We start from the raw sequence: 25753 nt of genomic DNA, 5'->3' as shown, positions 1-25753 counted from the left end.
CAGTGTTCAGGTCTCCTGGCAGCCTGGGTGAAGATGGGGGCCCTAATGCTTGATCAGGGCCCAGGGTATGAGCTGGGTTGCATCTTTTGACTCTGTATGTGCCTAATTTTTGGCAGCAGTTTTTCAGTTCCCAGAAATGAGACTGTTTGCTGGTGGACAAACTTTCTAAGTGAATAAGTAAGGGGCAGGCACATTCATTACATTTCGCTAGGCTAATGTAAAAGTGTGAAAATGATAATAACCCTGTTTCAAGCTACCTAAATAGCCCAGAAATTCATTTATTTTTGTAAAATGGCACTTAAAATACTTTAATATCTGCAAATCCTCATTTAGTGAATGCAAAGAGAAGCTGCTGGTTTTTTGAGTGTTACCCAGCTCTCAGTTATGAGTTACTCAAAGAGTGGATTGCAGGGATTTTATTTCATCTTGTTTTCAGAGATATTACAGATGTCACTACCATGGTTTATAACTCTGCAGTTCCTTAGGACAAGGCAAGGATCCAGGCTAACACAACACTGCTTCTGTGTTTCATGAAGGCACATGCATTAAACACATGCAGGTAGTTAAAGAAGAAGAATCTTTTTGGCAGATTTTAGGCAGTACCTTATTTTGCCCCCCATAAATCTTTTTTGCACATGGAAGTGTAAATTTTCAGCTGTAAATCCACAAGCTGCCTTGACTCAATGTAGAGCTGTTCCATAAGGGTTGATTTTTTTTTTTTTTTCACCTGCTTGGTACATCTCTAGGAATAGCTTTACAAATGGGTGGTAATAACTCCCAAATAAGAACAGGCTCCTCTTTTTTGGTGGTAAGATTTTAGATCTGTTCCAGGTACATATAGGGCAACTTTGCCAGGTTCAAAGATACTGGTTATTTATACTAACAGAGACATTTGTGGCTATCAAATTTAACTTTATGTTAAGTATGTTAATCATATGGTATGCAAATCAGATGCTCTATCTTGCTTCAAAGAACACGGAGCAATATTTAAGAAGGAGACTGGTCAATGGTATGTTGAAGTTGACAATAGGCATAATTCAATGTGCATATTTTTCTTCTGAACAAAATAGCATTCCAGCTCTCCCCCTGATGAGAGGAATGTATTGTCAATTAATTAGACTTCCATCATATGTCCTCGGATGCCCTTCTATCATATGCCTTCCATATGCCCTTATGTCATATGCCTTCCATATGCCCTCTATGTAATTAAGCTTCTATCATATGGCTTCTATCATATGCCATTTAAATAGATTTCCAGGAGAATATGGCAGTGTTACAATTGCAGACCTCTTGCAATGAGTAAAGAACAGCTCACGAGCTGCACATTAAAAGAGGAGAAAACAAATGGAAGGTGGCTCCTCCTGAAATGTTCATTTAATCGCCAGTTTTGTTTCTCTCAGCTCAGGCAATGGCCAAAAACGTCCTGTTTTCCATTACTGTTCCATTCCCAGCTTTTCTTCAGTGAAGCCTGTGAACAGTTGGAGAGATAGCAACTGTTTGTCGGGGAACATTTCCACTGGAATGTAAAATGAAAAAGAAACAGGCCACCTCCCAGCAAATTGTTTGTCCTACGATAATGAAATGTAAACGTTGGTCTTGTTTTTGTGCCTTTAAGTCTGCACCAAAAAAGTGAAGCACTGGAAATGTCATGGTGAGAGAACTAATGAGAACGGGACAGGACACTGGAGTTAAGCAGGCATCCCTGTTCTCCTTTATGAACAATGGGTGCAGATAGTGCTGTGCTTTTCTTGGCAGGGTGATTGCTTGGTAGAATGTGTCCTCATGTCCAGGAACATGTAGTGAAATGGATTCCAAATTTACTGTGATTTATTAAGGATAAAGGCTGATAATAGCCACTGATGCTTCTGTATGTAATGAAGAAAACTGCAAGCACCCAAGGAATCCTAGAATCCTAGAATGGGCTGGGTTGGAAGGGACCTCAGAGCTCCTCAAGTCCAACCCTTGCTCCACTCCCCCCGTGGTTCCCAGCCCATGGCACTGAGTGCCACATCCAGGCTCTTTTGAAATATCTCCAGGGATGGAGAATCCACCCCTTCCCTGGGCAGCCCATTCCAATGCCTGATCACCCTCTCCAGAAAGAAATTCTTTCTGATGTCCAACCTAAACCTCCCCTGGCACAACTTGAGACCTCTTGTGCCCTCTTGTCTTGCTGAGAGTTGCCTGGGAAAAGAGCCCAACCCCCCCCTGGCTCCAACCTCCTTTCAGGGAGTTGTAGAGAGTGATGAGGTCTTGGAATGGTTTCCAGTGAAAAGACAGCCAGTGTGCTCATTTTCTTATGTAGATTTGTGTATCTGTGCCTTCTTTCTTCTGAACAACTTTTGAAACTCTCAGTTCCACTCAGATTTGATGGAGGAGCAGTGACTTCCCGGGTGGTTCTGCTCCAGCAAGCTTCACAGAAATCACAGAACTCACAGAAATCCACCAGTCAGGAGGAAGGTTGAAGGGTCAAAGAGAAGGTGAAGCAGAGTGATCCGTGCTGAGGTGTCCATCCTATAAACTGCAGAGCAGTTTGCAGCCTGTGCCAGTTTACCTGGAATTTCTGGATTGAATGAAGTAATGAGAAGAGTTGAAAGAGATTCCCACTGGCTAGTAACCAACATGTCCCTGAAGACTTTGTTCTGTAGTTGCTAGAGCATGCTAAAACCCATACCCTATGACTTCACTGCTATTTTTATGTGTTCTGCCTAGATTAAGCTAGAATTTACTGAACAATGGTCCTGTATTTTGCTGTGTAGGCATACTGCTAGCCACCATTTGTAATATACATCCAATTCCTCAAAAATAGGTGACAGGTCTTATTTGGGATTAATCTGTCTAGTTTTTGCTCAATTCTCATTTAAAACACACACACACACACAAATTATAACCAGTCCACATGAAAGCTCTAGGTCATTAGGGAAATGATTTTGAAAATTCCTGTTGTGAACCTGCACGTTCATGAGTTTGCTGGTGCCACAGCCATAAGCTGTACACTAAGAGAAGCCTTTAAGCCTCTTTGTAGTAAACTGCCAAAATTATCTGTCAAAAATAACTATTCAAGCATTGCATTCAGAATTTAATTTTTTTTTCTGGTTTGCTGGGCAGCAAGAAAATACTTGCGGGTTTGCACTATGGCAGATTTTCTTTTGCTTTTATTTCTTGGCATAGCTCTGGTACTTTTGAAAGGTGGCAGCCTGAAGGAGGAGGAACTCTGCTTGTCCATAAAATGAACCCTTGGTTGCTGGAGGCCCCACAGGCACCTTCTGAGCATCCTGTGGTGCTGCCTCACAGCTCTCCTTGGAAAGGGCCAACTTGGGATGGTGAGAAAGCTGAAGCCAGGGCTGTTTGCTGGGCTCTGAGTGCTGTTCCTTTGGGAAGGAGACAGAAACCCAGAAGCTTTCACCATTGGAGGGATTTTTTTTTTTTTTTTTTTTTTTTTTTTAAATAATTTTTTTTTAACAGTGCTTTTCATCTATTTCCACACCCAGCCGAAACTATGCTGCAATACTTCTGCTGCTAAATCAGATGCATTAAGTAGAGTCAAATTTGTACATAAAAGTTTTGTAAGAGCTGGGATGAAATAGAATGGAATGCCAGAATGACTCATTGTTTAATGAATAAGGCCCTAAGTGTTCTATTGATGCCATTTATAAATCTGTATAAAATGTATAGAATTCATGTCATAACTGGAATTCCAAGCACAGCAACCTTGTGAGCTAAATTATGGTGATGATAGGGTACTGCACAAATTAATATGAATTCTAACACGCTTCTGCTTGAAAGCTGCTCAGACAGTTAAAAATAAGACAATTTCATTAGAAAATTTCAAAGCCCTGGCCTCAGAAATGCTGCTACCCTTTCCTTTGGAAATTGTAAATTACTGAAGAAGGATGTTTTTTTGTGTGTGTCAGAGTCAAAAAGTCTAACCTGGAAGGGAAGCAAATGATGTGCTTGCATTGCACACAGGTAGCAATGACAGAGCACGTGCAATTGGGAAGGAAATGAACCAACTGGCAGAGACCAGCTCAATATCTTTGAAACAAGATGAAACTTCTGGTAGCCCTGACTCTGCTGATGCTTCAGGCAGACCCAGTTGCCTATATTTAGATTTATCTGTTCAATATATATAATATATACTCCCTGAGCATTTTTTTTTTTACATGCCATAGGGTGAAATCAGGCTCTTTGTGCAATGTCATGGCCCTGTTTCTTGGTTAAATAAGTTCAAGAATCAGGTTTCTGGGGCAGACATGGAAAGGGATTGAAATCCTGCATTCTGTATTCTATGCAGTGGCTCCTCCCTGCTTCCTTCTCAAATTCATAGGCACAGTTTCCTTTCCAGTGAGGTGATCCAAGACTGCCTGAGGTGCACTGCAAATGAAATACCACTGCCTAGAGAATATTCCAAGCAGTTATTTTCTTCAGAGCAGGTAGAGCCAAGAAGGAGTGCTTGATTTCTGCTTTCCATCTCCATTCCTGCAGGTTCCCACGTGCTGTGGTGCTGGGTTCTCCCTTCCCCTCTCGTGTCAGTGAGGAAAAGTTCCCTTCAAGTGTGAGTCCCCTTCCTGCCATTTCTCCTTCCAGCCTTTCCCAAGGTCTGGTGACAAGGCTGGGATTCCTCTAAGCTTGTCTTTGTTACAGGTGTGACACAGGGTTTCATTATGGCTTTCATAATGTATTAATGAAATGTCAGGATCAAGTCATTTATAATTAACAGTGATGTGTAAATGTCATGTCTAACAACTGTAGGGTAAGAATATTTTTGTGAATGGGCCTTTTTTTTTTTAACACATGCAGCTGTCAATGTCCAAAAAAAAAATAAAAAGCCATAACCAGTCAGGCAAAGGGTCTATAAATACAGATGTATTTTTTTCTTTTGTTTATTCCTCATTTAATTCTTGATAGGCAACTAGACCTTGCTGCCTGTTATTCCTTGATCCAATACAGATACAAAGCTCAAGCCACAGAAGGTTTTATGAACATTTTAGGGCTTGATCCCATTATAAATGTGGAGTGGATAAACCCCTGCACAATATCAATGTGAAGTTTGTATGAGCACTGTCTGTCTATTTGGGACCAAAGACAGTAAAGTTTACAGGATAGGACCTCTACTTCCAAAAAGGTGGCAGCAAAAATGATCCCAACCAGGGAGATATCAGAAACTGATACACTGGAACCATTCCCATTAGAAAGGGAAAAAACCAAATTGATGTTACAATAAAAAGAAAATAAAGAATGAGGAGGTAGGCTGAGAAATTCTCATGGTTTCACAAAGTGAACACAGGGCAATGAAATTAACTGGTGACAAATTGAAAATGTTTTTAAAAGCAATTCTTTTCCACCACTATTTAATAAAAAAAATGAACCTAATTGCTTTTAGAAGTTAATGAGAAGTTTGCAAGTCTAAAACAGATTAGATCCTTACGTTTTTAACAACCATACACAGAATTATGGTAATTCATTACAATAACTTTAGAACTGAACTTAGGCTTCATGTCTCAAGCTTTAGGATGAAGTGCAGCAATTCAGGACCAGGGAAAAACCAGAGGGAAGGACAGCTCTTGATTGTCCAAAGCTGCCAAGACTTGTCACCATTGGCAAAGGTATGGTAGAGAAGTCTGGATTCTGACCCAGGCTGTGTCTGTCTCCTGCAAAGGCACAAGCTCCTGCTTTGACACTGACAAATAGAAGGGGAGGGCTGATAGATGTTTGGCCTTCCCTTGGGCTTGAATATTGAACAACTGCAATGCAGCAGAATAAAAGTTATCCCCCTCCAGTTCCCTACAGCCAGCACAGGCAATGGGAAAGGTTTTTGTGGCCACTGCCCAGAAATGAAAGCAGAGGAAGGTGAGGGACTGATCCAGGCAGCATCTTGCTGTGTACAAAAGCCAGGTGAGTTGGATTGCAGATCTCCATCCAAACACATGCTGTGACCTTTTCCTTCCTCATTAAATATATTTCTTAGAAGCCCTGGCATCACCAGAAGTGCTCTAAGTTTGAGAAACAGTGAGGAGGGTGACACCTGGCTCTGCTTTCACACCCAGGTTTGCAGGATGAGCTTAGGGCTGGTTTTCCCCCTGCAAGAGGATGTCATTCAGGTATGGGGAAGCCCCCAGTGAGAGCAGGGGATGTGATGAGCTCTGGTGTGGTGGCACTTCCAAGTGGAACTGGCTGGAGATCTCTGGTTGCAACAGCTCAGGTTGATGCTGTATTTGTGGTCACTGCAGTCCATCCCCCTGCAGACTGTAGGCAGAGCCTTTGTATTCCTTGGCTTAAGTGAGATTTAGGGGATTGTTGCAAAGAGCAGGTCAAACTCATTCCCGGATTAATGCCACTGATGTGAGTTTGTTTTCAAGTTTGTTTTTCCTGTGTTTGAAGTGGCCTCTCATCTCCTGTGACAAGGAGTAGCAGTTGTGGCATCAGTGTGTGGTTTGCAGTAGTGGTGTTTGCAGTCTGTCGGATGCCACTGCTTCCCCTTGGCTTTCCCTTTCCTCTTGTAAATGAGGTTGTTAGATTTGGAGGACAGGATTTAAAGAAAAAAAAAAAAAAAAAAAAGTGAGGAAGAGAACTAAAAACAGGAAGGAAGTAGGAAGGGAAGAAAGCAAGACACAATTGCTCACTGCTACAGATCTTGTGGTTTAAGTTGGTTTTGGAAGTTGCCTTTCTAATAGCTTGGGAAAGGGGAACTTGTAAAATAAGAGCCCTAAGATATTTCAGTCACGTGTTCCTCTTCATTTGTGTGTGAGAATAGTTATTGAATGAGAAGTTAGACACTCTAGGTCTCAGTGGAAAGAGTAAAACCAGTGTCCACTACTTACTATGTTAGTAATGATGTAGTTGGACAGCTGAATCATGTCTGACTGTTGGGTTTCAGGATAGAAGTCACTGGGCAGCAACCTGGAACCCTGGTGCTGAGATAAATTCACAAGAGCCCTGTGCTTGGTGCCTGTGTCATGGGAAGTGACTGTATGAGAACCAAAGAGTTGTAGCCTCTGCCTGCTGCAATAGAAGAGGAGGATTTCCCCAGTCTGCTTTTAGTGTGATGCTCTGATCTAACCCAACAGAGGGACAATTTTTAATTGCAAAATATGGATCCAGAGCCTCATCATATGGTGCATTCCTCCTCTCAGGAGGAATCTCACTGCTGTGTGTTTTAGAAGAGGTGGGGAACTCATCAGACATTATGTCTTGGTGCTGCCTAACATTTTATATATGTATTTTTATACTTGTTTGCCATGTGCCTGTGCAGGAGCAAATTGCAAACCAACAGTCTGACTGCTGAGTGGAAGAGGTAGAAAAGGTCACCTGGAGCAAAGAGAAATGTGTGGTAACTTTTTAGAGTAATAGAATGCAAGGTGAAAGCTCAACAGGTTGTGTGTGGGCAGTGAGCCAATCCTGCACCCAAACTGAGCCAAGAGGTGCTGAGGGATGCCCAGAAATGGTCCAGTGGAGCATGAGAGCAGGGATGGGGGGTGCTCAGTGGGACAGCTCTTGGGAATAAAGAGCTCTCCAATCCATATTGAAATCAAGGGTTAAATGTTTAATCCATAAATTAGTGCTAGGAATTAAGAAAGGCTCCTTGACATCTGAAATCACAGGGAGGCTTTTTCTGTGTAATAAAAAAAGCCTCTTTGGGTTATTTAAAGCATGCTTCTCCTTTTAAAACTGGAGGAGCTGTGCGAGTGAGATGGGCCAGTTTTTGCTCTTGGTTAGTGATAAATTAGTTCACACAAATGGCAGCAGGATTTTTTCTCTTTTTCCTGCCATGGCTTTAAAAAGACTCAGATTCTGGGTTAGATTGCTTCCAGTTGCCATTTCCTTGAATCCTACTCTGAACCCCAGTTATGGAATTGTGTCATTTGACCATCTTGAAGCCTGTAGTTAGCTTATGGAAAAGCTCCAGGCTTGGGAACCAAGGCATATCTTTAACAGCTTTGCTCAAAAAGTGCCTTGAGACCCCGAGAAGCAGCAAATTCTGATGGAACTGCTCACATTTTTTGTGGAAACCTCGATGATCATTTGCAAGAGGAGCAACAAGGACAAAACGAATCTTTCCTTTGCCTGGGTAACTGAGGGAGGTTTAAAAACTCTGAACGGGACAGATTTCACTTGGGAAGTTCAAAGTTTTTAAAGCAACTCCCCCTTACTTGTTGTGAAGCTTTTGCTCTGCCTCGTGCCACATTGCATTACATATTAACACAGGCTTTGCATTATATATTAAAGCAGATTTGTCCTCAGATACCCTGCTGTGGAGAAGGCCCTTTTTAAATCTTTAATAGGGCATTAGAGCAATTTGCCTGTGATTTAGTTTTAAGTGGACAAGGAGAGTGGTGACAAACGAAGCTGGGAGGCCCTAAAATTCTTTGAATATTCCATGTTTTCCTGGAACTGTTGGGAAAAGGCTGCCAGAAAGGTCTTGGCAGGTTTTCTAGGTGGCTGGCCAAGTCTGAAGCAAATGCAGATAGTTAACAGGCTAATGCAGCTCTGCTTCCAAGTCCATACGTATATAACATACGTTTTTATTTAAGAAATCCCACCTCGTGGAGGAGCAAATGCAGTGTTAATCTATCTTCCTGAAAGAAACTAACAAGGGAAAAAACACTGTCAGGTTGTAACAATAAAATAAGGGATCTTTTGCCCTTACTTTTTAGGGACTTGAACTGTCGATGGAAGGGGAGGAAGAGGTAGGCAATGAAATCAGGAGGCAGGCAGTAGCTTTCCCACGAGGGCCCCACATTAATCAGGAATAGCTTACACAGCACTAGTTTGCATCTAAGAAAAAAGGCAGAAGCTGCTCAAAGAATAGATTTCCATTGCTAGATTTACCTTTTTGTTGTTACCATGCAAGTCAGTCAAAATGGCAATTAAGCAAGAAAGTGATCAAGTGATGACTTGGGACCTGCTGCTGGAGCTGATTACACATGGACAGCCTGGGCTGGCAGGAAGCATGAGGCCACCCGTGCAGATCAAATCATAAAAATTAAATATTGCTACTGAATCATCCCAGGTACAGGCTGGTTTGGGAGGGGTTTCTCTGTGCACCAGGGTCATGGTTCTCTGCAGTCAGGATATAGGTGACTGCCAGGAGCTGTTCCTGGGAAACACGAGTTCAGATTTCTCCAAGACACCAGGTGAATTAGCTTTGTAATTTTCAAATTGTCTCCACTGGGAGGGATTCTTGTTGATATTCAGCTCGTGGGGCCTGTCTTGGTTTATTATTAATGGGGTGAAGGCTATGAACAGCCTCTGCCATTATAGTGGAACAATTTATTTTTTTTTATTAAGCCGTTGGTGCAAACTCTGAAGTTCTGTTAGACTCCCAAAGGGATCTTAGATGAATCACTTAGGGGGTTTTAGTGTTTTGAGTCACTGTCTGTAAAACAGAGGTCCTTATTCCTCATAAAGAATATTGTAAAGGCTGAGGAAATGATCATATGTGAATTGTTCAGAGGCAAGCATGTTGCATGTCATACTGGGATTGCAAGTGAGCATACTGCATATGAAAAAAATGTTTCCTATGGACTACCTCCACACTCAAAAATACATTTGTTAGCTGTACAGAGTTAAAATTGACAATACTCATAATCCAATGCTAGTTTTACACAAACAAAATCGACCTGCAACTGTTATTATTACACTTGAAAAATCCGAATTAAAGAATGTCATTCATTATCATAGATTAAATGACCTGATATTTAGATTGTTCTGTTTGGTTTCTTAATGTTGCATCTCATGAAAACTTGACACTGTCCTTTGCATCATAAAGCCAAGTAAATTTAAGTTTAGGGCAAACTAGAGCCTGCACTGCAACGTGAAGTGATGCAGAAGGATGGGCAGCAGGAGTGGGGAGCTGGGCTGCTGCTATTTCTGGCACACAGAGACTGAGCAGTGCCTGATGGGCCAAATGTAAGTCCTCAGAGGCTGCTGCCTCTTCCTCACATCCTGACATTCATTCTGCCTGCCACACGTCTCTTGATACAGAGCTTTCTAATTTTTAATACCAGTGAAGCAACTGGAAACAAGTTACTGTATGTGAAGACCTCTGTGTCTGGTTTCACAAGGGGTAAGAGGAGCTGGACTTGCCATCAGACTCCCCCCGTGCCAGGGTGCCCCAAGCCTCTGATTTTTTTGTTAATTGAGGGATACCATCTTTTTCATGCAATGGTCTTGTTGAAATTTCAAGTGAATTAAAAAAAAAGCACTAAATATTGACCAAAGTTTTTGTAGCAGCCTTGTAGGTTGACATATTAACATAGCTCCATCACTTGGTAACTGAAAAATTTCAAAATTAGTCAGGCTTTCAAAATAAAGCCTCAGACCTTAAGAAATTATGGCACCAGCTCAAAACAGGTTAGATTTATCTGTAATTTTAGTGAGGTTCTTGGAGCTTTTGAGCCTTATATGAAATTGAGCCTTATATGAAATTTTTGGTGGACCTGAAAAATGAGGGTTTTCGGGTGCTTTCTGTGAAATGGAAAATCATGCCAGAGGAGATGTAAAACTTTTTTGCGTGACTTCATCCACATAAATTCAAGCTGCAGTTTGAGTTTCAGGGCTGGGTTAAATCTGGTATTTAAGGAGAACTCACAGATAAGAGCAGGTAGTTAACTCCCTGCAGACAGAAGTCAGATAACTCAAGGAACAGTGTGCCCACTTCTCATACTCTTTCTTTGATATCAGATGAATCCCTCTCTGTAACCTTCTTTTCAAATCCCTGGTACAGCCACTGACCTTTTGCTGAACTCTTCCCATTTCCCCAAACCTGGTTTGCAGGAATGGTGCAGAATTCCAGCCCCTGTTCAGCAGGAGGGAACAGCACTGCCTCAGTTTGCTTTTTGCTCACTTTATTCACCTTGGGTTTCAGTTGTTTCACAGATTTCTCACCTTATTATTCTAATTGCTCTCTCTTGTCCAGGATTGATACAGTTGAAGCTCAAAGATCTCTGAGAAGCCCTTTAGAATTGGGGGATGGAGGGAAAATACAAGAAGCCCTTTTTAAGCTGTGCTGCTGTAAGAATAGTGCTTGGGTGAGGTGCTTGGCTAACGTGTCCCTGGTTGGGTTTGGAGGTGAAAATCAGTGGGTGAGTCAGGTTAAAGGGAATTGTTGGTGTTGAAAGGGAATTTCCATGATCCTGAACCACACTCCATCCTCTCTGTTGACTGACAGGGTACCAGATGAGGATAACAGAAGTAATTTGGACAGAGCAGCTTTCTTCCAAGGACTTCTAAACACTCCAAGAACATGGTAAGCACTGTTGCAATGGTTCATAACATGGGGAATCAAGGTAGGAAGAGGTGAAATGTTTTTATTACTGACTTGAAGTGGAATTGGAAAGTGGCATATTAAATAGCAAGGCTCAAATTGGAAGCTTTTGGTTGTCAAACTCCCTACTTGTTATGTCCAAATCATTATGACTTTGCCCAACTTTGCTTTCTTTTCTCACATCACTGGAGTTCTTAATTTGTGTTAGTAAAAACTTTTTTCTCATCTGGAGACATTTCATTCATTTGTAAACTATTCTTGTATATTATCATACATGCTGTCCATACAGCTAAGACAGAACTGTTATTTTAAAGATATTTCCTAAATGATCTCTGTGTAGTTTGTCGAGTGAAATCATTGACTTGTCTCAAAAAGGCCTTAAGATTCTGTAGTTAATACCCAAGTCTCTAAAGAATCCTCTCTGACACCATCCCTTCTGTGTGCCTTCCCCTTAGAAACACAGAAAAACATATTAATAGTTTGTCTTTACTCTGCTTTCTTCTATAACTATGCACTTACCAAGGTCTCTTCTTCTTTGATCCTGTCTCCATGATTAAATTCGTTCTTCCTTTCTGTTTTCCAGCTTCTCTCTGCAAACTTTCTCTCTCTCCATTTCTACAAGAACTTTTCCTGCAAACCAGGTCCCTGAGAGGATTAGTGAAGGGGATCCCAATTTATTGATACCCACCTCAGCATGGTAGCAGCCAAACACTGTAAGTTGCTGTAAGGCATATTTGGGATTAAGTGGGATCCAGAGACTTGGCCCCTTTTTAAGCAGGAGAACAACTTTTAGGCCTCTTTCACTTGCACTTATTTCACTAAAACAAAACAAAACAAAACAAAAAACACTCCCCCCCCAAAAAACCCAACAAAACAAAAAATCCACAACCAAAACAACCAACCAAAACCAACCAAAAAAACCCCAAAACACCCCACACCATGGAACAAAAGAGAAATCTGAGGAGTTGTGGAAACCCCTCCATCTTTCTCTGTTTAAATTCCAAATTCCTGGTAGTCAGAGTGCCAGGTGATGCTGCCCTTTGTGTTTGCTTCTGTAGTGCCTGGCTTGAGTGATCCCAAAGCAACAAGCTAAGTTAAATAGATGGCTATGATCAAAAGAGAATGACACCTCTATTTTTTTTTTGTGCCAGGCTCGAGGCCCTTAGGTTTGGAATTTGAGTCTTTGAAAAACAAGGTTACTGGACTCTAGTAAATGAAGTGTCCGGATGTTAGTGATGATTCATAAAAGCAATTAAAAAAGGAAAGTGCTTTTCCACTGAGCGTAATGTCTTGGTTTGAAGATGTCCTCAAGTGTGTGTGTAGTGCTGCAAATAGTGGTCAGTGACTGCTGTGTTTAAGATTATGGATTTCTTTCCAGGATAACACTTCTTTTCACTCGGGTCTGATGAACAAAAACATTTTTTTCGGTAGCTAAATCTCTCTTATTTGGCTTCTGTTTCAAAATGGTTCCCATCTCTTCCTTCCTAAAATCGTGGAAAAAAAAAAAAAATCTCCTGAGGATGTAATATTTTCCATGGAAGAAATGTGTTTTTTGAAACGTAAATATTGAAGTTGGCAGATAATTGAAATTCATCAAATACGATGTCTTGTTTTGGTTTTTTTCCCCCAGTGCTACTCTCTTGCCTTTCAGCCCTGACCTTCCACAAACACAAAATGCCTCATTTGTACAGATTTTCAATGAGCAAGACTCAACTTGGTTAAAACATGATTAGGGTTATTGTTGGATACAAAGATCCATCAGCACAGCCACATTACCTAAGCAAGAAGTAGACCCTGAGGCACTCTATGAGCTTCTTCCTCCATGGCTTTTCAAGTCATCTCAAGCAACCTGTTAGCTATTCCTGATGGCTGCTGCTCTTCCAGGCCAGACTTTTCCCAGCTTCCCAGCTTTCCAGGTGGATGCCTCTCACTTCTCTTGGGACCTGTGTGTATTCCAAAGTTGGGTCATCAGTTTGCTTTGCTGCACTTGGTCAGCTCCTGCGTGTTTGCTAAGGGAAGCAAAATAGTTGACTGGTTTATCAGGGATCATTAGATGGAGGAACTATTCTTAAAACATCACCAGTATAGATACAATAATTAGAGATGTGCTTTTTGTTAACATTGCCAGCCTCTACCCTCTTGTACAGTACCCTTGGGTACTAAATAATTACCCACTTTGTGTGGTTATCTAGCTCACTAATTACCCACAAAAATTGGGGTCAGGTGTTAACTGCTTGAAATAAGTATCCTCCAAAGACTTGGTTAAATTGTATAAAGAAATTATGTGTTTGCAGCAAAACTTTAAAAAAAAAAAAATCAAACTTTTTTTTTCTTCTTTTTGGAAGGAAGATAATGAAACACAAAAAAAGACAATGGGTGTAAATTGTTCTGGGTGATGACAAAATCTTGCACACTACTGTGATGGTTGGGGAGTCTATAAGGGGAGTGGAAGGATGGTTGGCAGCTACAGTCTCTCTAATCCAGTCTACTTTTCCCAAAGATTAGATTCTTCAGTACATAGGGTTTGATTCTTCCCCTATCTAGGCTGATGTCAATCAGGATTATGTCTGTATAAATAAGAAAATTTGTATCCATGGATTCCTGAACTGACTTCACTATATAATCCCACCTCTTCTATCACCCAGGGACTTGTGCGTTGCACCCAGTAATTTAATTATGTATCATATATATATTTCCATATGTTTCTTTTAGTTGTTTCAAGCACTGCATGCATGCAGAATGTCATTCTAAGGCTGCTGCTCATAAAATGTAGCTGGCTTTGAGTAATAATTTAATTCCTGTGTTCAGGGAGTTACCCCAGTGAGTCAAAGATTTCTAGATAGCCCCACCCTCCCCAACTTCCCGAACTCTTACACTGCAGTCACTTTCTCTTTGCCAGCCCCACACAAGATGTCTAACTAGCCAAAAATCCCAAGAGGCAGCTTCTCCTGCCTCCCCCATTTTAGCCCCAGAAATTTTAGCCCCAGATATTTTAGGAAATAAAGCCACGGAAGCCCTAAAACCCTTGAAATACCCAGCATGGGTAACAGAGGGATTTTAAAAAGACCTTCTTCCTAACCTGGTTTCTTGCGTAGGTGCTGTCTTCAATACAAAGGAAAACTTTAGTGGGAGCTAAGAGGGTGTTCTGAAAATCCCACTGTGCACCCATGAGGGTCTTTGGATACCCAGATGCACCCTTAAGTCCTAAGCACCTGTGCACTGCACAGCGTAACAAAGAAACTGCCTTTTTTTTTTAAATTTTTTTCTGTGTTCTGCATTAGGTGTTTCCTCTCCTTTATGGCAAGTAACACTCTCTGTTCCCACGGGCACCTTTTGAAGCCTGTGTGGAGTCAGGTACTAAGCATTAACATCCTCACCCCCCAGCCTCATTGCTGGGGCAAATGTGGGGTCTCAGGTAGGACACCCCACAGCCAGGTGTGTGCTCTGTCTACCTGTGCTGAACGCTGTGTAGCCCAGCTCTGGAAAATGCAGGTTGCAGCCTCAGAAAGCACAATGCAGATTTAGTCGTCATCTTTGTCTCTTCTCTCCCCCCCAACCCCCCGCCTCCCCTGCTCCACTCCCCGCTGATGTTAACTGTCTGTATTATTATTTATTGTTATCAAGGGATTTGGTTTGATCAATGAAGTGTATATGCGTCTGACGGACATTCGGGGAGGAAATGCTTGGAGAATGAGTAACATGTCTGCAGTGAAGGGTGTGTGTGAGGGAGAGAGAGGGAGCATCGGCACTAGAAACATTGACTGATGAGTTCATTTTAAAATCCAAGGGCATATAGCTGGTAAATTAGCACATATTGCAAATATAGTCTGGTGCGAGAGGCAGCAGTGCTGCCATTGAGCAGAGGGGTGGGTGTGGAGGGGGGAGTTGGGGGGGTCGAGGAGAGGAGATTGTCAGCTCTAAAGTCATCACGGGCATGAGCCAGGCAGTCTGCCTGCCTCAATGCAGACGTGGGGCGTGCGATTTCCACGGGCGGCTGCGGGCTGCAGTGTGGCGGAGGGGGGCAGCGGGGGGGGTGGGGGGGGGGGAAACCGAGATAGCAGCGGTGGATTTTATTGTTTTAAAAATCCAGATCCAGCCAGAGGGATGCTAGGAGAAGGGGCTACCTTACCACCACCACCACCTACCCTGCCCCTACCTCTCCTTTCCCTCTCAAACCCCTCGGGAAAGCGGCGTGGGGCGGGCGCGGTTGCCCCGCAAGCTCCCGGGGCCGGTGCCCGGGCAGGGGCTGCCCGGGGACGGGGACGAGGATGCGCCGGTGGCCGCGGAGACGGGTTTCATCCTCCTGGGAGTTTAAGAGATTATTGGGGAGGGGTGAGTGGGGCTGGTGTGTGTGTGTGTCTGTGTGTGTGAGGCTGGAGGCGGCGGGGGGAGCCGAGTCCTTATTCTGTTAAAGATTTAAGTAGGCATGCAAGGAATCTCTAGGATAGTTGGCAAAGGGCGAGGGTGGGGAGGGGGGGGGAAAGATCCAAAAGAGTCTGTAACCAGACACTGAAGCTTTCCAGGAGTGAGAGTGTGTGAGAGAGACGGAGACAGAGCGAGAGGAAGAGAGGGGGCAGTGTGGTCTAGTACATTTTCATCTGGTCGTTGATTTGAGCCTGATGCTTGCTGTCCCTCAACAGCCTCCCTTGCCTGTATTTTTTCTTTCCCCCTCTCCTCTCCTTTCCCTTCTACTTCATCGAAGCCTAGGGGAGCCAGTAAAGATTAAATGTGCTTTCTAAAAGGCAGCCACTTCATGCAGCTATGTCTACTCCCCCCTCAGCTACCCTCCCCTACTCCCCCTTTTTGAAATTAAAAAAAAAAAAAAAAAAAAAAAAAAAAAAAAGAGAGAGAGAGAGGGGGAGACAGAGAGGGGGAGAAGGAAGGAGGAGGACTATAGTTTAATGATGTCGGGACTGGCTGATCCAGAAGGAGGAAAAAAAAAAAAAAAAAAAAAAAAAAAGGAAAATATTTGAGATCCTGGACGAGGAAGGACTTTGGTGAATGGGCTGAGACTCCTGAGGTGAGAAAAGGACGGAGTGAATTATGATGATTCCGTAATGGTGCCTGTTACCGCTGCCCCCGGCCGTGCGGTGGCGGGGAGCGGGGCCGGGCTGGCGGCCGTGCGGGGCCGGGGCCGGGCTGGGGGGGACCCGCTCTCGGCAGCGCCGGGCGAGGAGCGGCGGATATTTTGCATTTTTAAACTCGGGGCCTCCGGTATGTTTCGGTTTCTCCCCGCTTATGCCGCTCTGGGCCTAAAGCGGTTCCAGAGATGGGTGGAGGGTGCAGATCCATATTATTTATTTGGGGGTGGGGGGGGCGGGGGTTGGGAGAGAAAAGGGGGGGGGGGGAGAGAAGAGGGAGGAAAGGGAGGGAAGGGGAGAAGAGCGGAGAAGGAGGTGGCAAGCTGGGGACGAAATCCTTCTCTGGGTTATGGCCGGCGTAAATTTCCATTGGCTGGGGTTGCACAAGGTGCTTGGAGAAGAGTCGGTGCAGGATGGAGTCCCTTTTGTGTGTGTGTGTGTGTGTGTGTGTGTACGTGTGTGTGTGTGTGCACGGTGCTCGGGGACCCTCCTCTCCCTGGGAAGCGGGTTTTTCTCCAGGTTTTCCTTTGAAGCCCCGGCTGGCAGGGGAGGAGGGCGGCCGGGGCTGCGGGGCGCTGCCCGCGCCTTCTCCCCGCTGACAGCCCGGGGCTGGCTCCGGCATCGGGCTGGCCCTGGCTCCCGCCGCCCCCAGCTGATGCGGGAGTTAGGAGCGGCCCGCAGCTTGCAGACCCCCCAGCCTCGTCTCTTATTAATAACAATAATAATAATAATAACAACAACAACAAGAACAGCAGCATTGGTGGGAGCGCGGAGGGAGGAGGGCGGCAGGCGAGGACCTGCGGAGGAATTCGGTTCCTTTTCCTTTTCCCCCTTTTCTTTTCCTTGATATATTCCCTTAAAAAAAAAAAAAAAAAAAAAAAAAAAAAAAAAAAATTGTTTTAAAAATGCAAGCGGCTTGCCCAGCTGCACACACCCACCCCTCGCCTCCCTCCCCCGGCTTGCGCACACCGCACGCTCGCACTCGCTCGCTCGCCCGCGTTCGCTCGGGTGTCAAAACCCGCCGGGCACCCAGCCTGGTCCGGGCACTGCCCCTGCCCCAGCCCCTGCCCCGAGCCCGCCCGGGGGTCCCGCCCGCCCCCCCACCCCCCACCCCCTTCTTCTTCCACCCCCCCTTTCCCTCCCTCCCTCCCCACCGCCGGGCTTTTCCCCCCTGCTCTTGGCGCTGAAGATCGGAGCCTCCCCCGCTTCCAAATGGTGAGTTTCTACCTGATTTTCTCGCAACTCGGGTTTTTTCTCCATCCCTGCCGGCCGCGGGGCTGGCGGAGGGGGCGGGGAGGCAGCGCCTTTATGCTGCTGCATGCTTTGTGCCAGGCGGCTGGAGGGAGAGCCTGCATATTCCTGCTCTTATTTCTGCATTCCTTTTCGTTGAAACAATGAAAATAATTCCGTCACTGCCCCAAACTTCCCTTTCTTTCTTCCTCTTCGTTATTTAAATGCGGAGACTTTTTATGTTATTTGTCGCAAGCGACCTTGTTGGAAGCTGTAAGGAACCTGCCGCGTCTTGTCATTTTTGTATAAACGATTAAAATTGGAATGTATTCTCTCAACAGAGCGTCCTTAGAGAAGCTCTTTCCTTCCACCTGTGTGTCCTGTTTTGTAATCTTGAGCCATGAATTGAACTTGTCTGCTATTCTTTTCGTCTTTCTCCTTTTTATCTTTAATTTTTGATCCCTGGTTTGGTTTTTTTTTTCTGGTTTTTTTTTTTTTTTGTTTTTTTTGCAAGAAGTAGTTTGTTGCGCCCCTCTCAATCCCTGAGACCCTAACTTGTGATGTTTAGCTTTTAAATCCACGGGTTAGGCTCTTGGGAGCTGTGAGTTGTGCTTTGACATCTTTGTTTTATTTTATAAATATCTCCTATATATACATGTATATGTGTGCGCGCATGTGTGTATATATGTAGACGTATACACACACATAAATAGTGGTTAGCAGACCTTTTAAGGGGAAAAAAAAAAAAGAAAAAGTGTATCTCTCCTCCTTAGGGCTGATCGCTAATAGCAGGGCGGTGGTTATGGCCATTTACTGTAAATCTCAAATTAAAACTAGCGTTTGTATGACAGATTTTTTTTTTTTTTTCCTGTGTGTGTATATTCAAGAGATAATTTTACAGCTGATACAGATATGGGGGTGTATGTGTGTACACATACAGTGCTGATTATATATGCTTGTGTAGATAAGATATACATGATATGGATGCATGCAAATAGAGCTATTGAGGTGTGTGTATAGATACACATATGGATGATACGTGTGTATGAATATGTATGTAGGTAAATAAAACCCTAGATATGTATATATATTTTTACATATGGAGGTATATTAATATACATGCCTGTGTTTTCATATTGAGAGAGTTGCCTTGCTGCAGGCCACTGCATAGAGCAGATCTCTCTTTTTTTTTTTTTTTTTTTTTTTTTTTCCTTTTCCCCCCCCCCTCCCCTTTTCTTGAGAGCAACACAGAGTACCCTGAGAGCGTAACAGTAACAGCTCGGTACATTGGTGCTTGACCTCAGCTGAAATCCCAGCATGCCTCATGCTTCCGAGTTTAAAACTGAACGATTAATCTTAGAAATGTGCTCCATGGACACACAGACAAAAAAAAAAAAAAAAAAAAAAAAAAAAAAAAAAAAAAAAAAAAAAAAAAAAAAAAAAAAAAAAAGTGGAAAAGCCAGGAGACGGTTTGGATCTGTTAGGTAAAAAAAAAAAAAAAAAAATAAACTCCAGAATAAAAATGGTTGCGTGTACCAGTGGTTTGAAACTACTTAAAAAGAAATTCTGAGCAAATGCTGAAGTTTTGTTTTAGTCTTTTTCGAGAACTTAAAACTTTCCTGCTTTTCCAGTCAAAATTATATGTAAATGACAAAACAGAAATGTTAAAAAATGTTTCCCATTGCTGTTCTTCTTTATTAGATTTTTACATTGCTGTAAAATTAATTATGGTTGGAACTGTATTTCTTATCTCTGTTCTGCAAGGCAATTTATGATAAAGTTACTGTACCTTTTTATGGCACCGAATTATTGTTTGATATTTGAATGCAAATGCTTTAACTTAAAACACAATGCACCAAAGATTAATTGATGGTGTAACATTTTGATATTTAATAGCATAGGATATGTTTGATGGTTCACGTTGTTTAATAGTTATTGAGCTGGAAAAGGATGGTTGGTCGACTTTTAAATTTTTTTTAGCTTCTTTTTACTGACACTGTAATTTCATTGAGTATTTTACCTCCATGGAAAAAAAAATGCCAACAAAGCCTTTTACTTCTAAATTTGTATATTATTCCCCACGTCCTTCAATTCCAAAGCGAGAAACTTAATTCTGAGTTGCATTTATTCTCTGTGACCGAGAAATCAGAATACGATCCTCCAGACCCCCCCCTCTCCCCTTCCACCTTTGTCCAGCTATTCCCTCCACCTCCGAGACATGCAAAAAAGTATAGTTGGGTTTTTTTTTCCTCCTGAAGGAGCTTTTAATCGGTTTTTTTTCCCCCGAGAAGGGCAGGGGCGACCGCTTTTGTCTGCCGGGGGCTCTCTGCAGGCCGGGGGTACCTTTCCCCTTCACCCCCATCCCTCTTTGCTGGCACCGCGCGGAGTTTTTGGGGGGGGGGGGGGGGGGGGGAACCGCGGCTGCGGAATCCCCCCCCACGCCCTCCCCGCGGGCTGCAGAACCGCTATTGTCTCCGCGGTGCGGAGCGGGAATTGCGCGGGGCTGCGGCAAAACAATGGCCGGGGGGGGGATGGGGGGGTGGGTGGGTGGGTGGGTGGGCGGTGGGTCCTGCGGGGGCCGGGCCCCGCTCCCCTCCCCGCCCCGCGGCCGCGCTCCGCACCGCTCCGCTCCGGCGCAGTGAGGAGCATAATTGGGAGCCGGTTCAATCACTCCCCGTCTAGACTCGCCCAGACACATCAATTAGCGGCGCTGGCGGCTTCAAGGCAGCGCGGCGGGCAGGGGCCGCGGCCTGGGCGGCCGACAGATCCCCGAAAATGACCTGAAAAACAGTCGGCAGGAATTAAAATCAGGAGGAAGACCAAAAACTGGACTCCCCCCCCCCCCCCTCCTCCCCCTCCCCCTTTTTTTCTCTTTTTTTTTTTTTTTTTTTTCCTAAGGGAAAAGGCGAGGCGAGCAGCAAAAGAGGGAATACTCCATCATTCGTGGGCAGGGCAGGCAGGTTCAGTGGGGTTTTTCTCTTGCGACTCAGTTTTCTTGTAAATCTCGAATTGGAATGGTTTCTTTGCAAGCGAATATAAAGCAATCCAGAGCTGCTCCTCCAACGTTTTTACCTTCTGCAGACAAAAGGGATATTGTGTGTTGGTTTTGTTTTTGCTTTCTGCCTATAGCTGGAAGGCTTGCTTGGCATTGCAGAGTTCCTTTAGTGATAGATTAATCAGTTTGAGGTTGGGCATTTTGACTGGAATAAAAGGTGGATCTGGCAAAAAAAATAAAACCCAACAGGTTTTTATCTTAATAGGAAAATTAAGAAATATTAACCTTTAATTTAGTTAACAAATAGAATAAGCAAGTCAGGTTTAGTAAAGACTGAATATCTTATTCAGCATTAGAAAAAAATATAAAATACTAGGCTGGGACTAATTTCAATTAAAAGTATATCTAATATTTTACCATGACATCTAATATATCACATTCCCAACTATTCTGTGCAATATGTAATTAAAAATAAATAAATAAAAAGGGGGAGATAAACAAAGCAAGACTTTTTTTTTTTTAAATAATGGTTTTCTAAAAAGATAATGGAAATTTTGCAAAACTCAGGCATCTAGGAGTTTTGTCTGAGCAGCAGCTGTAGCATTTAGCTCTGTGACTTTGACCTCGTTGTAGCTTAGTTGGAACTTGCTTTCCCAAGTTGAAAGACAGGAGCTTTGTGGCAGTAAAAGGTAAAAAAGGTTCAAGGCATTCTGCAGTTTCCCATTGTTGCTCTTTTATATCGAGGGTTTTAATAGTACCTAACCTTGCATGGTATTGCAGCTCAAGAAATGGAGAATGCTTTGCTGTGTTTCTCTGTTGAGTAATTTCTAAATTTCTTCAGGATTTTTTGTTCTAGATACCGAATTATAGTTGAGATACTACATAGTGGGTAGGGCTGATTAGATGTTTGAGTAATTTCTAATTGATTTCTAATTCAAAACTTCATGCAGATTATAAATCCTTGCTATTAAAATGAGGTTTAGGTTGGAATCTGATTGTAGACTTTTCACAGACAAAGTCATAGCAACCCAGCCAAAATGCTGGTTGAAAATGGCATAATACACAGTTTGTAGGTTGAATTTGTTAACCCTTTGCTTTCTCTGGGATGAAGTCTCTGGCCATAGTTTGGTCCTTTAAAGCACTGAAATGTTTATTTAGAGGAATTTTGTGCACAGCCCCAATAAGAATAGAAGACACAGCACTACCCAGAGCATCAGGGAAAGGATCACCTGCACCTCTAACCCTTCCCACATGATTTTTTTCTCTTTTCAGTGGCCACTTTTTTGTGCCGCCCCACTTTTTTCTCCACTTTGCTGTGAGAAAGGTGGAATATAAGCATGGAGAGAAGATGCTCAAAGCATGGGCTTCCAAAAGACCTGAGTCTCCCTGTGCCTGGGTGCAGCCCAGCACAAAGCTGCTGCTCCCCAGGCTTGGCACAGCCCCTCTGCCAACTGCTCTGCATTCCTGCTGCCCTGCCTTTTTCTCAGGACTCAGAAGGAAAGAGCATCCCAGTTCTTCTTCACTCTTGGGAACACACACATTGTTCCAATAATCCAGGCAATAAATGCTCATTAGTAATGCTTAAGGACCCTACCAGTCAGAGTAATTATCATAATTTACCTCTTCCTTGTTAAAAACATTCCTCGCTGATTTAAAATTTTTTTTTGGAGGGATGGTTTCTTTCCTATTCCTTTGGAAAGCTTTCCTCTTCCTTTGGAAAGCTTTCCTTGTTGCATGAGCAGTAAATCTGTGGGTCTGCTGCACTGAAACCCTTTGCAGGTTGCATAGGGAACTGGAGCTCAATGTCTGTAAAGGCTTTCCCACATGTAAAAAATTATTTTAAATCCTGTATTTTGCCTTTGCCTTCCCTCTCTGCTCCCCTTCCTCCAGCACCACCAAAAGCCACTTGCAGAGGGAGAACAAAGGAAATTGCTAACTATAAAGGCATCATTAAGTATGAGCAGCAACAGCAAGATAGAGTGTGTGATATGACAACATATTTTATTGCACAAAAGTAGAGATAATTAAATAATTCAGTGGTATTCTTAGCTAATTAGCACAAAGATCTTTCAGAAGCCATCAAGAAAATGGATCTCATCAAATCTAATAATATGCTACATTTCCCAAAGATCCTGTATTTTCCAATGTTGCTGCTGCTTCACCACCTGGTACAATAACACAAAAGGTTACAAATTGTTGCACATTTAATTGGGCTGTTCCTCAAGATTATATTTTCTGCATCAGGTGATGAGGTTTTTAGAAGAAGGGAATATGTAGAGCTGGGATTTTCAATATTAGTCAATAATACAGAGATTATAGCTTCAGAAAAACCACATCAATTATAACTGATCCATTAAAAAGATTAAATTATCAGCCAGGAGCCTTTCTTGGGTTGATTGTCATGGGGCTGACTCATTTGGACTTGGAGTTAGTGAATGAGTGCTGGAGTCCAAGATCTTTTTATAGAGTTAATTGGGGACCTAGATTGCCTTTTTTTCATCTTTTTTCAGCATTGACAAGTGTGTGGCAGAGGCTATGAAGAGTCTGAGTCCTCTGGTTTTACATGGACTCCACTTTTGAGGCCAGAGCCTTGTTTTAGTGCTACAGACTGGGAAGAATTCCCTTCTCCTCAGTGGAGTGGTTGTAAGTCTTCCCTGGGATGGCTGTAGCTGCCATGCCATGTGAACACTGTCTCCTCTAGGTGCATGAGGGTTTTTTTGGCTGGAATCAGTGAGTCTATATGCTCACAAGTGCAATCCAGGCTGGCAATGTACAGATCCTATACAAGGGAGCAGGCTGCAGGGACAAGTACCTGCAGAGCATTAATACTGCTACTGGAAAACTCTGATAGGTGCATCAAATACTACTCAGAATATCTCATTTTATTATTCAGAATATCTCATTAGGCTCCCTTAGATCTGAATCTATTCACAAGTTCATGTGATGCATTTTAAAAGTATAATTTACTACCTCTATATTTGATATGATCAAGGTTACTTTTTCCTCTGCCAAGCCAAGCCGTGTTTGAAAATTTTACTTTGCCAGTTAGTTGGACATCTTCTGGTTCAAATCAAAGGTCAGCATGCAGCTCATCCTTTAAATAATGGAAGGGGATGTGCATCAGCCTCAGGTCTTGCTTTTACTCTGTGTTACTCCTACCCCACTGACATGCTCTGGGGTAAGATGCTGCAGTTTGTAATTATTTGTTACACGTAAGTAAGGTGGAACTTGGAGTCTTAACTCTGAAATGGCACAGTGTGAAACAGAGCAGTGTCCCTGGTACATGGGAAGAGACTTTTCCTTGCTCCAAAGACTTGGAGACTGAAAGGTAGATGAAGGGAAGGTGAAGGGAAAAGGCACCAGAAAGTGATTTGCACAATGTTAGTAGCAAACCAGTAATTCATGTCTCCTGGTTTACAGGGCTGTGGTACTTAACATTAGACATTCTTCCTCTTTCCAGGAACTTTCCAGGCTGTGAATAAGGTCACTGATGTGCCAGGGGACCCTCTTGTGTACCCCCAGATGTAAAAATAACATGTTGTTTCTGTAAGCAAGTCGTGTTTTTTCTCTTTTGTTTTTCTGTCATTCACTCAGTGCTCTGGCAACTGTATTTAATATATGAGGACATTAGAACCAATTAAAAAAGAAGATATTTTTCAAGGTGAAAGATGGATTTCTGATTTGCATGGTAGTCAGAGTGACTGTGGAAGGCTGAAACTACTGCAATTGGTTTTATTTAACAGCTCTTCCCACACCATAGTTAGTAAATCTCTAATGTCCAGGACTGTAATGTCTGACACTTCCAGAATCATTTATTTGCTGGTCCTGGCTGTGCTGTGCTTATAGAGCTCCATGGACAGCAGTGCCTTAACATGTGATGGCACAGTGGATAGAAAATTGGTGTTCTTTAAGGAGTGAGGGGGCATAAAAGGATGAACATAGGCTTTGCTGGGCAGTATGTGCTTCTCATGCCATCCTTGAATTAAGGGCAAGTCCCCAGCAGCAGCTGCTGAAGGATGGCTTGGACTTGTGAGTGACAAGGAGTAGTTTAGCTCTGGCAGGATTGATTTGTCACTGCTACTCGTGTCAACCAGCCCAGGTGCTGACCAAACCTTGGTGCTATTTGCTTTTCTGTACCTTTGGAAGACAGGACAGAAGGGGCGCCCCTTGGTGTCCAAGGTGCTAAAGAGGAGGATAAACTCAGTCAGCTCCTGAGAGAAGTCTCCAAAGAGCTCCCTCTGGCTACTACAAGAAGCTGAACCGATGGCTTCTGTTCCTGGAAGCTGTGTCTGATGATCACAGACCATCATTTCCTTCTCACTTGACTGCCCTGGCTGCTAACTCCACTTTTAAGATGAATTATGCAAGAAATGTTGTGAAGCATCAGACACTCAGGAGCTGAGGACTGGGAAGAGTCCTCTCTCAGAGTATGAACTAACTTCTGGATAAAATCTGAGACTCACCTGGATTCCAGCTTCTCCAGAAAGGACAAAAAGTGGAAAGGTTAAAAAAAAATAATCAGTAGACTTTGGTTTTCTGTTGCATGTGTGCTTGTATCATGTCTGAACTTGCAAAGAATATACTTGGTTATTCACAAGGAATCCAGTAAATGGTGAATCTGTAAATCAGTCACTCTAAGTGTGCTTGTCTCATTTGATCACCCCTTTCTCCCCTTCCCCCCCAGGGTACCCCCTTGCTTTTAGAGCATCTTGTTCTCCTTAAGGAGAGGTTGGGAGTGGGTTCTTCCCAGGGCTTGAACGGGAGGAGAAAACTATTTTGGGAAGAGGGTTGGTGGTGGGCCCTTGGAGCACCTCACACACAGGTGGATCAAAATTTCCCTTTAAATATTTTGTTGGATGTGTTTTCACTTCACAAATGGGTAAGGGCGTTTAAAAGATGTGTTGCATCTCACTGTTGAGGGCCCAAATACTCTGTAAGCTCATTAAATCTGTATTTCTCTCTCTTATGTTCCATAGGTAATTCAGAACTAACAGTGCAGCTGTGGCATGATTCCTGTTCTCCTTCATCCCTCTTTGGTCTTGTTCATGTGGCCTAACATCCCATGTGTAGTTTTGAGGTATAATGTGGATTTTTAAAGATGCTGAAGCAGAACTGGAGGAGGAGGAGGGAAGCTCTGGTTTTGAATTAGTGGTATTCTGCTTGCTGTCTTTACGTCAGCATTCA

General features: G+C 43.2%; 2 long non-coding RNA genes across 2 annotated transcripts in view; both read left to right on the top strand.

The window, feature by feature from the left end:
* The window catches only part of LOC139807812 (uncharacterized), a 143913-nt gene extending 118712 nt beyond the window's left edge, over positions 1–25201 (top strand). The window contains exons 11-15 of the long non-coding RNA XR_011730692.1: positions 4483–4552; positions 5504–5603; positions 7065–9906; positions 11168–11245; positions 24716–25201. This is a non-coding gene — a long non-coding RNA (uncharacterized lncRNA). The remainder of the gene's footprint in view (positions 1–4482; positions 4553–5503; positions 5604–7064; positions 9907–11167; positions 11246–24715) is intronic.
* On the top strand, positions 16585–19637 carry LOC139807816 (uncharacterized). The gene is made up of 2 exons (XR_011730696.1): positions 16585–17240; positions 18958–19637. It is a non-coding gene; the product is annotated as an uncharacterized lncRNA (long non-coding RNA).
* Positions 25202–25753: the final 552 nt, after the last annotated feature.

The sequence above is a fragment of the Heliangelus exortis genome, chromosome 26 (genome assembly GCF_036169615.1).
Source record: "Heliangelus exortis chromosome 26, bHelExo1.hap1, whole genome shotgun sequence".
NCBI lineage: Eukaryota > Metazoa > Chordata > Aves > Apodiformes > Trochilidae > Heliangelus > Heliangelus exortis.
The sequence above is the reverse complement of the archived record's forward strand: the minus strand, read 5'-3'. Positions and strand labels throughout refer to the sequence as shown.